The sequence below is a fragment of the Hemitrygon akajei genome, unplaced genomic scaffold (genome assembly GCF_048418815.1).
Source record: "Hemitrygon akajei unplaced genomic scaffold, sHemAka1.3 Scf000106, whole genome shotgun sequence".
In the NCBI taxonomy this organism is placed as follows: Eukaryota; Metazoa; Chordata; class Chondrichthyes; order Myliobatiformes; family Dasyatidae; genus Hemitrygon; species Hemitrygon akajei.
The window spans coordinates 295,703-310,072 of record NW_027331992.1 but is presented as its reverse complement, the minus strand read 5'-3'; the positions used below and the strand labels follow the sequence as shown (position 1 = coordinate 310,072).

General features: G+C 43.8%; 1 protein-coding gene across 1 annotated transcript in view; it reads right to left on the bottom strand.

Moving 5' to 3' along the window:
* The window catches only part of LOC140723260 (NACHT, LRR and PYD domains-containing protein 3-like), a 38,453-nt gene extending 25,837 nt beyond the window's left edge, over nucleotides 1–12,616 (bottom strand). The window contains exon 1 of the mRNA XM_073037867.1: nucleotides 12,559–12,616. The gene's annotated coding sequence lies outside the window, so the exon portion shown is untranslated. The remainder of the gene's footprint in view (nucleotides 1–12,558) is intronic.
* Between the last annotated feature and the right edge of the window lie 1,754 nt (nucleotides 12,617–14,370).

Below are 14,370 nucleotides of genomic sequence, written 5' to 3'. Positions count from 1 at the left end.
ATCCCAGACAGTAAATGCTCAAAGCATCCTCGTATCTGAGGCCACTCTCTCTCCGCAGAGAGTCAGCAACCTGAGAGCAATAAACAAGTTCACACTCTCTGCAGCTCTGGTGAGCTGTTGCCCTGGTGACGGAGGAAGTGGCTCGCAAAGATAACCGAGCAAAGAAGTAACAAACTCAGTGTGACAGGTTCACGGTTTCACTGTAACAAAGATGAAATGAACATTCAGCCATTTTGTAACGGTGATACTAAAATTCCAGTGGCTGTATTTACCCTGTCGAGGTGCATTCAGTAAATCTCAATAGACAATAGACAATAGGTGCAGAAGTAGACCATTCGGCCCTTAGAGCCTGCACCGCCATTTTGAGATCATGGCTGATCATCTACTATCAAAACCCGGTTCCTGCCTTGTCCCCATATCCCTTGATTCCCCTATCCATAAGATACCTACCTATCTCATGGTAGTTCCAATTCTACGGAGCTCTCAACTGTGCAGCCGCTGGTCCAAAATAAAATCACATACAACCCATCTGCAATAAATTTCGATTATGTGTAGAAGTTTCAATACAGATTCATAGAGCCCTGACAGCACAGACACAGGACTGTTAACCCATCCAGTCCGTCACATTTTCGGTGTGGTTCCATCCTCCTGCACGCAGACCACAGCCCTCTATACCTCCCTCATCCATATACCGACTCAAACATCTCTCAAATACCACAATCGAACCTTCATCTCTTACTTCATTCCACATTCGCACCGCCCTCTGAGTGATGTAGCTCTCCCTCAGATTTCCCTTAAATGTGTCACTTTTTGCCCAAAATTCATGAACTCACCCAACCTGAGGGGAAAAAGCCTATCTGCATTCACCCTGTTTATACCATCATAGATTTCTCTATTTCTAACAGGGGTTCCCAACCTGGGGTCCATGGACCCTTCCTTTAATTGTAGGGGCAAATGGCTTAGAAAAGTTTGAATCCTGCTAGGATACCCCCTCATTCCCCTGTATTCCAGGTAATCAAGTTCTAACCTGTTCAACCTGTCACTACAATTATTTTCCGAAATACCAGCAATGTCCGTGTAATTTTCCCGGCACTCTTTCACTCCTGTCGATATCTTTCCTCCCAGTAGCTGACCGAAACTGCACACAATTCTGCATATTTTGGAATCAACTTTAGCATTAACATCCCAACCCCACGTCTTAATAGCCTGCGTTATAAAGGTCAATATACCCATTACTCCGTTTACGACCCTGGTGCTACCTTAAAGGATTTGTGGAGCTGTAACATCCACGTCAGGACAATCAGACTCAAAACAGTTATTTTCCCCGAGGCAGTAAGCCTGCTCAACACCTCTACTCACTCACCCACCCTCCACACCCCACCCACTACTGGTTTAACATTTCCTGACAGTTCCAGACACTCCTGTGCCTAACGTCACTATGAATATAGAATCAATGTCCCACTCATATGTACAGACACTCTTGTGCCTGTACATCACTTTATGGACATACAATCAATGTGACAGACCAGAAAATTGTGCAATATTGCAAAGGAAGAATGGCTGAATCAAAAATGCAGTGAAGCAGAAGGCCATATTAACAACAGCAAAGAAATGCACAAGAAAATTAAGGAAATTACTGGAATGAAGAAAATCTCCTTTACAGGAATATAAGATCAGCAGGCGGATCCATCCTAACTGATCCAGATAAAGTGTATGAGAGCTGGATCAATATATAGAACAACTTTTTGAAGATAATAGAGGGGAACCCCCAAATATTAAACACCCTAACTCTGGCCCACCCGTTACCAAAGAAGAAATAACTAAAGCAATGTAAAGCATGAAACATGGTAAAGCTATTGAACCTGAAGAAATTTCAGTGGAAATGATACAAGCCCTAGAAGATCTGGGAATAGATATTCTTTTTGAACTGTTTAATGGTGTATACGAGTCTGGTGTATTGCCTGACGATTTGTTGAAATCAGTATTTATAACTCTGCCTAAAATTCCTGGAACTATTGACTGTGAAAATTATTGAACAATCAGTCTGATGAGTCACATAATAAGGATTTTGTTGAGAATTGTTCTGAGTCGAATTAAAAACAATTAAGGCCAGAAACGTCTAAACTGCAATATGGGTTTCTTGAGGATAGAGGAGCTAGGAATGCAATTTTCATGCTACAAATGCTTTCAGAAAGGCCAATTGAAAATCAAAATGGTGTATTTTTATGTTTTATTGATTTCACTAAAGCATCAACGAAGTGCAACATGAAAAATTATTTCAAATTCTCACTAAACTAAACATTGATGGAAGGGACCAATAACTGCTTCAAAAGTTATATTGGAATCAAACAGTGGTGGTAAAAAATGATGATAATATAAGCAGTTAGACTAAAATTCAAAGAGGAGTTAGACAGAGATGCGTTGCCTTACGTATTAGTAAATACCTATACTCAAATGATTCTCAGAGAAATAGAAGACCTAGATGGAATAAAAACTGGAGCTGTTTACATCAACAATATAAGATATGCATACGATACCACCCTAACAGCAAGAGCTGCAGAAGACATACAAATCCTCCTAGACAAATTGGTACAAACAAGTGCAGATTTTGGTCTAACCATCAACTGTAAAAAAAAAAACAAATATATGGTTACATCAAAAAAGCAGGATAGTCCCGACTTCCATCGGTAACCAAGAGATTGAACAAAAGACAAGCTTTAATTACCTCGGTAGCTTTATATCATAAGATTCTAGAAATAAAGTAGAAACAAAAAAGAATTGTCATTGCCAAATCCAACTTCCAAAAAATGAAACCCATTTTTCCCAACAGGCACACTTCAATGACAACAAGGCTCAGGCTACTAAAATGTTACATCTGGTCAATCTTGCTGTATGCTTCTGAAATACGGACTGTAACACCAGAACTCCAAAGAAACTTAGAAGCAACAGAAATGTGGTTTCTTAGAAGAAAGCTGAAAATATCATATAGAGATAGGGTAACTAATGAGACAGTACTCCAACTTGCCCATACAAAAAGATATTTAAATAGAACATTAAATGAGAGGAAACTTAAATTCCTGGGCAATGTAATCAGAAAGGGAGAAATGGAATACCTTACATTACATGGCCGTAGGCCTGGGAAACGCGGGAGGAGAAGGCAAAGAAGAACATATACGGACACTGTGAAAGAACTAACAGATCTAAGTGTGCGAGATATCATTGACGCTGAGGGATCGTTGGATGTGGACAGCCATGATCGCCCAAGCGTGTAACACGCAAGTCACATGCAGAAGAAGAATCAATGTCAGTCTCATATGTCCAGACACTCCTGTGCTTAAAGTCACTGTATGGACATACAATCAATGTTTTTAAACTATCATACTTTATGTACCGTGTTTTGTTCATTATTGTGGTCTCTATCATTTTGGGGTTTTTTTCTGTCTTGCTTTGGATCCAGAGTAACAATTAATTTGATCTCATTTACACGGGTGTACTAGAATGACACTAAACAATTTTCAATCTTGAACCCTGGGTAAAATACCACGACCAACCACATTATCTATGCTCCCTCTTGATTTCCTCAACTCCTACCATGTCACCCTTATTCTCCTCTTGAATAAAGATCCAGCTCGGCCAACCGCTTCCTATGACTCCGCCCAGGCAACATCTTCAGCAATCTCGTCTGCACCCTCTGCAGCTTGATAATGTCTTTCCTACAGTAGGGTGAACACAACTCTACATAATACTCTGTGTAGCCGCACTAACAGTATAATGTCCATAATCCAGAACTCAATGCCCTAACTGATGAAGGCCAGCATGATTAAAGCATTCTTTTTTCACGCTCTATACCTGCACATCCACTTTCTGTGAACTGTACTCCTGTACTCCCTGGTCGCTCTGTTGCACAACACTCGGTGCCCTCCCATTCATTATGCCAGTCCCACCTAGTTTGACTGTCCAAACTGCACCATCTCTCACTTGTCCAAGTTGCAAACCATTTGCCATTCCTCAGCCCATCTCCATAACTGCCCAAGATGTCTTTGAAATTCATTGTCACCTGTTGCCTTATCAACCAGTCTCCGGAATTTAGTCTCCCTGTATATCCATGACTGTGTGGCCACCTACAGCTCTAATCTAATGATTACATTTATTGACGACACTACATTGACTGGCCTCCTCTCAAGCATTAATGAACTCATCTCTCTGACCTTTCCCTCAATGTCGCAAAAACAAAGCAGCTGGTTGTGGACTACAGGAGGAACGGAGACAGGCTATTGACATCAATGGATCTGGGGCTGAGAGGGTAAACAGCTTTATGTTCCTTGGCACCACATCACCGAGGATCTCACGTGGTCTGTACACACAGGCCGTGTGGTGAAAAAGGCACAACAGCGCCTCTCTCACCTCAGACAGTTGAGGAAGTTCGGTATCGGCTCCCAGATCCTAAGAAATTTCTACGGGGACACAATTGAGAGCATCCTGACTGGCTTCTTCACTGCCTGGTATGGGAACTGTACCTCCCTCAATCGCAGGAATCTGCAGAGAGTGCTGCGAAAAGCCCAAGGTCCATAAATGTACATGATTTAGAAAATTTACAAGGACAGGTGTGTACAAAAAGCCCGAAGGATCATTGGGGACCCGAGTCACCCCAACGTTAATCTATTCTAGCTGCTACCATCCAAGAAATGGTACCGCAGCATAAAAGCCAGGATCAACAGGCTCCGGGACAGATTCTTCCACCAGTACATCAGACCAATTACCTCACGCTGATTTGAGTGTACACTATATTATATGGACTGTTCAATTTATTATAAATTATCATAAATCACTTTGATTTCACGTTGCACATTTAGACCGAGACGTAACATAAAGATTTTTACTCCTCATGTATGAAAAGGTTGTAAGAAATCAATTCAATTTAATTCAATTCAATCTTGCTAACCGTGCCATGTACATTCATATAGAAATCAATGGCATGAATAATGAATAATAATAAATTACAGAGGTCTCGACACTGACACACACACACATTCCACTCGTCACAGGCCTCCATTCACTAAAACCATCTTCAATCATCTCTCTCTGCTTCTTGTTCTCGAGCCCGGTGTGACATCACCTCGCCAGCTCCCCGTGAATACCACGAGACCGAACCTTCCCGATCAGCTGCCATGCGGGGTCTTGTTACAGACTTTACCAAAGTTCAGATGAACAACATCACTGCCCAACTTCACCCAACTCCCTAGTTAACTCTTAAATAATCTCCAAAATACTTGACAGATATGATGTCCTATTGGACAGTGTAGAAGGAGATTTCCCCATAACCAATGTCCAACCGCCCGAGACTTCAGCTTCACTGCAGACTGAGAAAATTCTGATCCCAGCTGTAGAACTACCAACCTGAACTGAAGTCCGTATACTTCCAATTCCATATCAGCAGATTCACCAGCCCAATATTATCACCTAATCAAAGACGCTTTGGTGCCGCCGATTTGCTGTGGTGTTCCTAGCATTTCCGATTGACAAACTCAGGTGGAATTGAAATCTAATGAGCCTGTGCCGGGGCCGGTGCTCAGGCTGGTTCCCCGGTCTGTATAGAGGATGCATACTTTAGCCTGATCCTAGCAGCTAAACCGAGAATATTTGATCACAATCTTCCTGCTGTTTGGAATCTTGCCCACCACAGCTGGCTGCTGTGTTTCCTGCAGTGTAGCAGGAACAAAATTTAAAATTATAAAGTAGAAAATGCTGGGAACTCAGTACATCAGACTACATCTCCGACAGGACAAATGTTGGAAGACCCAGTTCCAGAACTGAGACTGTCCGAGATGCTGCCGATCTGCTGAGCGTTTCCGGTATTTTCTCCTCCTTACTTTAAATTTCCTGCAACTGTTGTATTTTTCCCGCTTCACTTTAATGCACAGATAGTAACTGATTGCCACTCTAGACTGTAAATGCCACCCACCACAACCAATTTGTTAGTTCTGAGTTCATTCCGACCCTGGTGTAACACATCCCACATAGTCAATGCTCACAGGATACTTTCCTGCCACGATCTCTCTGTTACATTTGCCCCTGAGGCCACTGTCTCTACGCTGAGAGGCGGTGACCACAGAGCGATAAAACTGTGCAACACTTGCTGCAGCTCTGATGGGCTGTTACCCTGGAAACAACGGAAATGGTTCACCGAAAATAACCTGCAAAAGGAAATAACAAATTCAACATCAAATGCTGCGAGTTCCATTATGATAAAGCTGCAGTCTTTTTGTAACGGTGTAACTAATTGAAATGGCTGCTTTTACCCGGCTACGTGTTGTGTTCAATTAAGCGTCAAGTAGTCCCAGCCATGAAAAAAAAACAACAACCCTGGAAAAGATGCAAAACAAAACATCAGAATGAAGACAAAGTTTGAAACAGACATTGCTGAAGTATATAATTGCAGCAATAGGATAAGGGCTGGACAGAGGATGAACAAAATGGTTGATATATAAATTTGAGGTGGTGCGATACAGACTGGACAGAGGTTGAACAAGATGGTTGATATATATCATTGAGGTGGTGGGATACAGACTAGACAGAGAGTCTACAAGATGGTTGATATATATCACTGAGGTGATGGGATACAGACCGGACAGAGCATGAACAGGATGGTTAATATATATCATTGAGGTGGTGGGATACAGACCGGACAAAGTTTGAACAAGATGGTTGATATATATCATTGAGGTGGTGGGATACAGATTGGACAGAGGATGTACAAGATTGTTGATACATATCATTGAGGTGGTGGGATACAGACTGGACAGAGGTTGAACAAGATGGTTGATCTATATCATTGAGGTGGTGGGATACAGACTGGACAGAGGTTGAACAAGATGGTTGAGATATATCATTGAGATGGTGGGATACAGGCTGGACAGATGTTGAACACGATGGTTGATATATATCAGTGAGGTGGTGGGATACAGACTGGACAGAGGTTGAACAAGATGGCTGATATATATCATTGAGGTGGTGGGATACAGGCTGGACAGAGGATGAACAAGATAGTTGATATATATCACTGAGGTGGTAGGATTCAGACTGGACAGAAGTTGAACAAGATTGTTGATATATATCATTGAACTGGTTGGATAGAGACTCGACAGAGGGTCTACAAGATGGTTGATATATATCTTTGAGGTGATGGGAAACAGGCTGGACAGAGGATGAACATGGTGGTTGATATATATCACTGAGGTGATGGGATACAGGCTGGACAGAGGATGAACAAGATGGTTGATATATATCATTCAGGTGGTTGGATACAGACTGGACAGAGGTTGAACAAGATTGATGATATATATAATTGAGGTGGTGGGATGCAGACTGGACAGAGGTTCGACAAGATAGTTGATAAATATCATTGAGGTGGTGGGAAACAGACTGGACGGAGCATGAACAAGACGGTTGATATATATCATTGAGGTGGTGGGATACAGACCGGACAGAGGTTGAACAAGATGGTTGATATATTTCATTGAACTGGTGGGATACAGACTGGACAGAGGTTGGACAAGATGGTTGATATATATCATTGAGGTGGTGGGTTTCAGACTGGACAGAGGATGAACAAGATGGTTGATATATATCATTCAGGTGTTTGGATACAGACTGGACAGAGGATGAACAAGATTGTTGATACATATCATTGAGGTGGTGGGATACAGACTGGACAGAGGTTGAACAAGATGGTTGATCTATATCATTGAGGTGGTGGGAAACAGGCTGGACAGAGGATGAACAAGATGGCTGATATATATCATTGAGGAGGTGGAATACAGGCTGGACAGAGGTTGAACAAGATGGTTGATATATATCATTGAGTTGGTGGGATGCAGACTCGACAGAGGTTGAACAAGATGGTTGATATATATCATTGAGGTGGTGGAATACAGACCGGACAGAGGTTGAACAAGATGGTTGATATATTTCATTGAGCTGGTGGGATACAGACTGGACAGAGGTTGTACAAGATGGTTGATATGTAACATTGAGGGCTGGGATACAGACCTGACAGAGGTTGGACAAGATAGTTGATATATATCATTGAGATGGTGGGATTCCTACTGGACAGAGGTTGAACAAGATGGTTGATATATATCATTGAGGTGGTGGGATACAGACTGGAAAGAGGATGAACAAGATGGCTGATATATATCATTGAGGTAGTGGGCTAAAGGCTGGACAGAGGATGAACAAGATGGTTGATATATATCACTGAGGGGTGGGATACAGACTGGACAGAGGTTGAACAAGGTTGTTGATATATATCATTCAGGTGGTGGGATGCAGACTCGACAGAGGTTGAACAATATGGTTGATATATATCATTGAGGTGGTGGGATACAGACCGGACAGAGGTTGAACAAGATGGTTGATATATATCATTGAGGTGGTGGTATACAGGCTGGACAGCGGTTGAACATGATGGTTGATATATATCATTGAGGTGGTGGGATACAGACCGGACAGAGGTTGAACAAGATGGTAGATACAAGTCATAGAGCTGGTGGGATACAGACTCGACAGAGTTTGTACAAGATGGTTGATATATATCATTGAGGGCTGGGATACAGACTGGACAGAGGTTGGACAAGATGGTTGATATATATCATTGAGGTGGTGGGATACAGGCTGGACAGAGGTTGAACAAGATGGTTGATCTATATCATTGAGGTGGTGTGATACAGACTGGACAGAGCCTGAACAAGATGGTTGATATTTATCATTGAGGGCTGGGATACAGACTGGCCAGAGGATGAACAAGATGGTTGATATATATCATTGAGGTGGTGGGATACAGACTGGTCAGAGCATGAACAAGATGGTTGATATATATCATTAAGTTGGTGGGATACAGACTGGACAGAGGATGAACAAGTTTGTTGATACATATCATTGAGGTGGTGGGAATCAGAGTGCAGAGAGGTTGAACAAGATGGTTGATCTATTTCATTGAACTGGTGGGATACAGACTGGACAGAGGTTGGACAAGATGGTTGATATATATCATTGAGGTGGTGGGTTTCAGACTGGACAGAGGATGAACAAGATGGTTGATATATATCATTCAGGTGTTTGGATACAGACTGGACAGAGGATGAACAAGATTGTTGATACATATCATTGAGGTGGTGGGATACAGACTGGACAGAGGTTGAACAAGATGGTTGATCTATATCATTGAGGTGGTGGGAAACAGGCTGGACAGAGGATGAACAAGATGGCTGATATATATCATTGAGGAGGTGGGATACAGGCTGGACAGAGGTTGAACAAGATGGTTGATATATATCATTGAGGTGGTGGGATGCAGACTGGACAGAGGTTGAACAAGATGGTTGATATATATCATTGAGGTGGTGGGATACAGACCGGACAGAGGTTGAACAAGATGGTTGATATATTTCATTGAGCTGGTGGGATACAGACTGGACAGAGGTTGTACAAGATGGTTGATATGTAACATTGAGGGCTGGGATACAGACCTGACAGAGGTTGGACAAGATAGTTGATATATATCATTGAGATGGTGGGATTCCTACTGGACAGAGGTTGAACAAGATGGTTGATATATATCATTGAGGTGGTGGGATACAGACTGGAAAGAGGTTGAACAAGATGGCTGATATATATCATTGAGGTAGTGGGCTAAAGGCTGGACAGAGGATGAACAAGATGGTTGATATATATCACTGAGGGGTGGGATACAGACTGGACAGAGGTTGAACAAGGTTGTTGATATATATCATTCAGGTGGTGGGATGCAGACTCGACAGAGGTTGAACAATATGGTTGATATATATCATTGAGGTGGTGGGATACAGACCGGACAGAGGTTGAACAAGATGGTTGATATATATCATTGAGGTGGTGGTATACAGGCTGGACAGCGGTTGAACATGATGGTTGATATATATCATTGAGGTGGTGGGATACAGACCGGACAGAGGTTGAACAAGATGGTAGATACAAGTCATAGAGCTGGTGGGATACAGACTCGACAGAGTTTGTACAAGATGGTTGATATATATCATTGAGGGCTGGGATACAGACTGGACAGAGGTTGGACAAGATGGTTGATATATATCATTGAGGTGGTGGGATACAGGCTGGACAGAGGTTGAACAAGATGGTTGATATATATCATTGTGGTGGTGGGATACAGGCTGGACAGAGGTTGAACAAGATGGTTGATCTATATCATTGAGGTGGTGTGATACAGACTGGACAGAGCCTGAACAAGATGGTTGATATATATCATTGAGGGCTGGGATACAGACTGGACAGAGGATGAACAAGATTGTTGATACATATCATTGAGGTGGTGGGAATCAGAGTGCAGAGAGGTTGAACAAGATGGTTGATCTATATCATTGAGGTGGTGGGATACAGATTGGACAGAGGTTGAACAAGACGGTTGATATATATCTTTCAGGTGGTATGATACAGACTGGACAGAGGTTGAGCAAGATGTTTGATGTATTTCATTGAGGTGGTGGGATACAGACCGGAGAGAGGTTGAACAAGATGGCTGATATATATCATTGAGGTGGTTGGATAGGGACTCGACCGAGGGTCTACAAGATGGTTGATATATATCTTTGTGGTGATGGGATACAGACTGGACAGAGTTTGAACAAGATGGTTGATATATATCATTGACGTGGTGGGATACAGACCGGACAGAGGTTGTACAAGATGTTTGATATGTATCATTGAGGGTTGGGATACAGACTGGACAGAGGTTGAACAAGATGGTTGATGTATATCATTGAGGTGGTGGGATACAGACTGGACAGGGCATGAACAGGATTGTTGATACATATCATTGAGGTGGTGCGATACAGCCTCGACTGAGGTTGTATTATATGGTTGATATATATTTTGAGGTGATGGGATACAGGCTAGACAGAGGATAAACATGATTGTTGGTATATATCATTGAGGTGGTGGGATACAGGCTGGACAGAGGATGAACAAGATGGTTGATATATATCATTGAGGTGGTGGGATTCAGACTGGTCAGAGGTTGAACAAGATTGTTGATATATATCATTGAGATGGTGGGATACAGACTGGACAGAGTTTGTACCAGATACGCAGGGGAAGAGCAGATGGATCCAGGTGGGAGAATTGGATGAAGGGTGATCTCTGATGGTCCTCCAACAATACGCAGATCCTGAAATAATAGCAGGCACTAGTAGATAACAAAGCCAGAACAAACAATAGGAACTGTGGTATATGCCCTTTTCTGCTCTACACACTTTATGAATGCTCCGCAGAAAGTATCCCATCCCGATACTTCACATCTTCATACGGCTACTGCTCTTCCTTTAACTGAATGAAATAGCAGAGGGCTGTGGACACAGCTAAGCACATCATGGAAATCAACCTCTCTCCATTCACTCTGTCTATACTTCCCACTGCCTCAGTAAAGCAGACAACATAATGAAAGATCCCCACAACCCTGAACATTTTCACTTCTCACCCTCCCACAGGGGGAGATAAAATAAAACAGACATGCCACCGGGGTCAAGGACGGTGTCCATTCTGCTGTTATAAGCGAACAGCGTGATGAGTGGACTCCTGACCTCACAGTCTAAATCGATGTGACCTTGCACCACATATCTACCTGCACTGCACTTTCTCTGTAACCAGAATGATTTGTTTTACCTCAAAGTACTACTGCAATGTATTGATCTGTGTGGAGAATACCGGAGACACGATCTTCACTCAACCTCTGTACATGGAAAATAAAATATAGATTCCCCATTTCAAACATGTGGAAATATTAGACAGCCTGGATTGTTGCTTTGGAAATTCCGGAGTGAGTGTACACAATCCCGAGAATCCCAGATAAATGAAAAAGACTTAAATCCCGCATTAATAGGGCCAGATATCGGGTAACACTGTCAGCATTTCGGCCGGTCGTAGCAATGGAGAGAAGATGGAATTAAACTTCCCAGTCCCCCGAGAGGACGTGAGAGTTCTGGATCTCACTGTCCTGTCTGAACGGGGAAAGGTGAAACTACTCATACACGTGGAACAGTGACCCGAGGTTGCGATTACTCTGTTTAACCCTCACTGTCTGCAAGAACACAACGGGCCGAACGGCCGCATCCAGTGTGATGGAAATATGTAAAACGATAATCGACCCGGGGTCGATCCAGGTTAAGTTTGGATCCTCTACCGGGCCAGCTGATGGAGGTAAAGTTCCCCAGTTCCCCAGGGACATCTTAATGCATGGGTTTAATCTCGGCATCACCACATCATCCCGCTCCTGGGACCAGAACACCAAGGGCTGAGCGGTGGCTCACCTCAGGCGGTTCGGTGTGAAAGTCCCATTACCCGGACCGACCTCGACAGGGTGTATCCAGTGGGTCGAGACCAGTTCGAGGAGGTTAACAGGACTCTCTGCCCACCATCAGTTTCCCCACTCCCCGGGAACGGCTTCACTGCTCCCCGATGTGAAATTGTCGGTCGCGTTCACCCCTAGTGACCGGCCTCAATACTCACCGATGAGAAATTGATCAATTTGTTCCGCAGACAGCGATCGGTCCCCGGGCTCCCAGCCGACGATCCGCTTTAACTGAGAACGGAAAGAAAACCCCCGCCCATCCGGAGTCTGTGAGAGCGGGGGCGGGGCCTCGGCAGCGGAAACTGCAGATGCTGCTGATCTGCGTTTGAAATGGGAGCAGGAAACCGGATCACGTGACGGACGGAGGGTCTCCCGTCTGAACCGGTGACTCCACTCCTCGCCCCTCACACGCTGCCCGACCTACCTGCCGCATTTTACACGTTATTTCATATTTACACCAGATACATTTTTAATTTTTTCCCTCTGTATCTTCCCTGTCCCCACCTCTCCACCTCTCGGTTCTCAGAGTTATGGGTTCAATCCCCATTCCGGTCCGATACACAATTCCCACCCGATTTGTGCAGGTTTCATTAAAAACATTTGTATGTTTATAAACACTAATTTATATTCACAATCCTCCGGAGCCTCACTGGACCGGAACACTGAGACATTAAGTGAGAAACAGCAGGAGGACGCCATTCAGCCCCTCAAACCATCAACAAGATGGCGGCTGCTCTCCCATCTCAGACACATGTTTCTGCCCGATCCTCATTTCCTCGATCCTTTCGGTCTCCACACATCTGCCGGCCTCTTTTTTTAAGTGAGGACGATCATTGAGACTTCATCGTCTTCCAGGAATCAGCCTGCTGAATCTCTAAAGCAAACACTCTCTAGCTTCTTATAATCCTCCAAGGAATTAAATTCTATTCTTGCAGCCCCGTGTTGCCCTCACAAATCACCTTCCACCTCTGTCACTATTTCCACCTTCTCACCTCCCCATCACCTGGATCTACTTCTCACTCCCAGCTCTTGCCCCATTTCCACACCTCACCTCTTTTCTCTGACTATTTCTTGTCCACTCTCAGTCCAGAGGGAGGGTGTCGGCCCGAAATGCTGACGGTCCGTTTCCCTCCACAGATGCTGCCTGACCCACTGAGTTCCTCCGGCAGTTTGTTCTTTGGTCTGTATAACCCGTGTTAGTATGGGCAGCGGGATTTTACACCATATTCCAGTTACAGTCTCAACAAAACCCAAATAATTGTTATGGTAATTAGCACACTTAAGCACGAGAAAGCTTGCAAATGCTGGAAATCCAAAGCAACACACACAAAATACGGGGGGAATTCAGCACAAAAGGCAGTTGTGGAAAAGAGTAAACAGTTGATATTATTGGCAGGGGGTGGGAGAAGTGATCTGAATAAAAATGCCGGGGAGGAGAAAGAGCTGAGCTGGAAGGTGACAGGTGAAGTCAAGTGACGAGCAGGTCAAGGTCTGGGGAATAAAGAATCGGAGAGTTGTCAACAGGAGAAAAGAGGACCCGGGGGTAGTAGGCTGGTCAGCAGAAATGAAAGTTCAGAGTGGGGAATGGAGAAGAGGGTGCGGGGATCTGTTTACTGGAAGGAGAATTCAATATTCATACAGTCACGTTGGAGGGTCCCCAGATGGAATACAAGGTGCTGCTCCTCCACCCTGAGGGCCGTCTCATCCTGGCACAAGAGGAGGTCATTGATTGAGACGTCAGAATGGGAATCAGAATTAAAATGTTTGGCCACTGTGGCAAATGATACAGAGATGCTCGACAATACGGTCTCCCAGTTTATGGCTGTTCCCACCAATCTAAATGAGGCCGCATTGGGAGCACGGGATACAATAGATGACACAAGCAGGTTCGTAGGTGAAGTGTTGCCTCACCTGGAAGGACAGTTTCGGCCTCTGAATGGAGGTGAGAGAGGAGGTTTACGAGTAGTTGT